General features: G+C 35.1%; 1 long non-coding RNA gene across 1 annotated transcript; it reads right to left on the reverse strand.

The window, feature by feature from the left end:
• Positions 1-1019: 1019 nt before the first annotated feature.
• LOC124887634 lies at positions 1020-4034 on the reverse strand. Its single transcript, XR_007045413.1, has 2 exons — positions 3180-4034; positions 1020-1146 (listed from the first exon to the last, which is right to left on the reverse strand). It is a non-coding gene; the product is annotated as an uncharacterized LOC124887634 (long non-coding RNA).
• Positions 4035-4318: the final 284 nt, after the last annotated feature.

Consider the following 4318-nt stretch of genomic DNA (forward strand, 5'->3'; position numbering starts at 1 on the left):
AAAAAAGGAAAATAACATGAAAGAAGATAAGCTCCTACGTAGGGGGATAAAAAATACTAAATCCTGAGTGCTTCTTCTATCAGCCTTCGCCTTCTTAGCTTCGTCCATTTCTTATATTGGTGACGTCTATAAACTGTGCCTTAAATGCAACCTCCCAAATCGATCAATTTATTGCTTAACTTGCTTCAATTCTTCTTACTAAATAAGTAAATCAAGTTTTTTCCCGACCCTCAAAGGATAATGGATTGTATTAGACAAGCATGCATTTTCTTCAACACATAAATATGGATCATCTATAATTGACTCGAAGTCAATAGACGCAGGATAGATTTTCTAATGGGCTCAATACCCCGCTCAAGTATTAGGTTGTCCTAGGCTCATGCCTAAAATAGGGTTTTGATTTCGTTCTATCCTAGGGGTCTAAAGTGGGTTTGAACCAGGTTCTCAAGCGGACAACTTGAGTTTGAAAATACAAACAACCATCAGACGACTCACGTGCTAATAAGCCATTCGTATTTCCAACACATTATTGGAATTGAACAATAGGGGCTAGGACATTCACGAAACCCTAAAACAGTTTACATAATGCATGAATATGCCATGAGATGCGATAGTAAAACTTTACAAAATCAAAACATATAAACACATAAACAGATAATGAAAAGGCGAAATCAAACATTTGGTTAGAACCTAGTTAAAGTTCTCCAGCAGAGTCGCCATTTCTGTTTTGCGGAGAAATTTTGACTTTTGAGAGTGAGCCGCCACTTAATTTTGAAAAGAAATTAAGAAACCTTCAGAGAGTTACTTAAAATGCTTCAAAACAGGAAAATCATTTTAAGTTATCCGGACTGTTTGAAAACGTCTTTGATTAGCTTTGAGAAGTTGATTTTTTTTGAAAAGAAACCAGTTTTAGAAATATTTTTTGTGTTTATGCAAAAACAGTTTTTTAGCGACTGAACTAAGGATTTAACTAGGTTCGCAAAATACATAAGGGAAAAAAGCATAAAGAAGAGGGGAAGGAGAGGAAGTGAGGGATTTAGGCCATTGGCCCAAACCAAGAAAACCTATCCAAGTCTAATTGGGCCTTCGACCCGTTTCACCCATCCTAATCTAGTTTTTGAGCCTTTGGATCGAGTCTTGCTCCACCTGTATTAAATTTAAAACTTTTGTCTTTGAGGCCCACACGAATGAATAAAAAGTAAATAAACAAATGAAGGATGACAATGAATCTATAAATAAATAAAGAGATAAAAGAAAACTTTCTAGTCTCTGTACTGCTTCAAAGATGAGATTTTAATCCGTTCTTCTTTTTGACTCTTCATACTTGTACTACTTCTACGACGTTCAACATCTTCTAAAAAGGCGGGCCTCAATGGCCCATTGAGTAATGCAAGAGAAAAGAGCCCAATTGAACTCCCATGCGGATTCATGCAAAGAAAGAAAGAAAAATAGATAAATAAATAAAGAAATTAATATATATTTCAAATTGGAGATTATCATGCTACAGAAATTTACGAGGCATTAAAAGACTCAGGCATACATATGAAAAGAGATACAGCAACAAGTGACATATCCAACACTTCCATAGACAAAATACTTCCATGTAACATACACATAACCTTCCCAGGATCAGCATAATTGTAACATATTCCCCTAGAAATTATCCCTAGAATACAAATTCAAATAATGCTGTGAAAACCAACTTGCAAGGGCAATTTTTCTTACAGGAACATTAAGGGAAACAAAAAATTATTCAGGCAAAGACATGTTTTGACTTGAAAATACAAAAGAAAAAGAATATTTAAATGGCATATCTTGCATAATGATGAACTACACGTTGTAAAATCAGACTTCTGGTAAGAGGAGTTAAACCATTACATTTTAAGGTTATGAAAATTATTTTACTTAAACGAGAATTTTGACCGGACAACCTAAAGATTTAGCGAGGGAGATAGAAAGTTAATCAGATAAGAACCCAAAGGAAAAAAAACAGTTTATAAGTTAGTGAAGTCATATGTTATGGGAAGGAGATGAAAAACCACGTTCTCAAGCATAAAGAAAACATCAATATATGAATAAAGAAAGTAAAGGGACAAAGGTATTACTGAAGCTTTTTCTCAGCCAAAACACATGACTAGAAAATACCGTGAGGCTATTCCGGTTTCATTATGGTTATTACCAAATGTGGATGGGTTGCTCATTTTATTTTTCATGTTATAGGGGAAATAAATCGAACAAATCCAAGAAAAGAAAAGAAGTCACACTCAATCTCAGAAATAACAAAACGCTAAACTTTTTTAATATAGTAAAGTTAACAAAGCGAACATATACTTTGATAACCCAGGTAACACCAAAACTATTTATGAGCTTCGCATATTGTACATACAAAAAAGTGCAAGGTGCTAACAGATCAATTTAATATCTCAAATGGAGACAGAAATCTACACTATACGATTTTCACCTAACTAATTACTAATCAAGACCTGCAGCTCAAAAATTAATATAACATGACAAAGTATCATCAGATCCAAAAGGCATATGTACTGAAGTCACCAAGCGGGAAGAGAATTGCGGAAAAGAGATAGTTTGACATCGAACTAATAACTTAAAGCCTCGCTAAACAACGACGAACAACATTTTGAAATAAAATAGTGAGGCTATATTCAAGTATGTGAATTAGAAAAACAAATTATAGGAAAAAGCACAGCTTGACAATGAATTAAAGCCTTAATCGAATTACAACAATCAACATTTCGAGAAAAAACATAGTTCATGAGATCAAAAATTCCGAAATGGAGCGAAAAGTTTGAGTTTTACAACAAAACAAACTGAGACCAAGATAAAGGTATGAGCTTTAGGATAGGATCGATACTTGGGCTAAATGGGAATGGACAACATAATAAAGTATTTGATTAACGAAAAGGTAATACTATAATTAAGACAATATTCAACGACAGAGATTAATGACTATAACGGTCTTGTGGCAACTCTTGCGAAAGAAAGAAAAAAATGGGTCATGAAACGGATACAAAAACAGACTTTCACATGTATCACACAACCTATGGCTTTCAAAGCCTCTAACAGCAAACATCCCATCAAACATGCTATCTGAAACGCCACTAAAAAATGACAAGATAAAGCAGAAAGTGAAATCAAAACTAAACGGAATGAGGTATTACCTGTTTTGAGGCAGCAAAACAGTACTACGAGCTAACTTCGGACTTCCACCACCACCAGAAAGCTCAATACCTTCGTGAACACTCGACTAGCTGACAATTTCTCCCTGTTATTTCTTATTTTTTCCCTCTCAAAGTAATGTTTTGCTGCCCTGAAAGAAATTTTCTCCCTAGGTTTTCGAGTCCAGAATTTCTAATCCTTTTTGGATCCAAAAGTTTCCCCACCCAAGAACCTTCAACCCCAGAATTTCAAACCTTTTTAGAATTCCCCAGAATCGAACCTAGCCCCCCGATAAGAAGAGAAAAAACCCCCTTTTGAACCCAAAATTCCCAACTTGGAAGGAAGAGAACAATCCCCGATTTTCGAACCCCCCAAATCTCCCCCAAAACAGGACCTAATCATTTCTTATATAGAAGACGAAACTGGGGGTGGATTAGGGATTTGAAAAAAGGACTAATTTTGAAATTCAAACTGGAACCCTTCTACAGCTTGGATTTCATCCCCATTGGTACCAATTTTTTGATTATTTGAAATAGTGTACCAATTAAAAAAGGGCAAAACGAATTTCATTCTAAACCAATGAAAAACAATCAGGTATGTACGAATTCATACCATGGTATCCGAGATTCACGGGGTTGGAACATTGGAGAAGACACCTGGATGCATTTCTCAAAGATTCTCGAAGCTTTTCATTGTACTATCGCGTGAGACACGTGAAGAAGGATGCAAACGAGTTGATTTTGTTGAAATCGGGTTGAAGATGGATCGGGTCGCGAAGTTGATGGAGTTGTCGAGGTTGTGGCTGGTTGAAATCAAATGTTGTTGATTGTTGAAGGTTGTTTTCTGAAGGGGGGAGATATAAGGGAATGGGCCGGGTAAAGGAATTTTTTAAAAGTGGGCTGGTTGGGTTTATTAATTTAAATGGATAGGCTGGGCTGATGTTGGATCTTATTGTGATGGGCTAACAATTTTCAGTAAATAAAAGGTGTGCTAGTTGAGCCAGCTTGGTTATTTAAATTTGGGTCTTTAATTGGGCTTATTTAATAACCCCTATTAAACCTAATTGAGTTATTAAATAACCCTAATTAAATTTAATTAGAATATAATTAAATTTAATTGGATTAATAATAACTCAAATTAA

This window comes from Capsicum annuum, chromosome 10 (genome assembly GCF_002878395.1).
Source record: "Capsicum annuum cultivar UCD-10X-F1 chromosome 10, UCD10Xv1.1, whole genome shotgun sequence".
In the NCBI taxonomy this organism is placed as follows: Eukaryota; Viridiplantae; Streptophyta; class Magnoliopsida; order Solanales; family Solanaceae; genus Capsicum; species Capsicum annuum.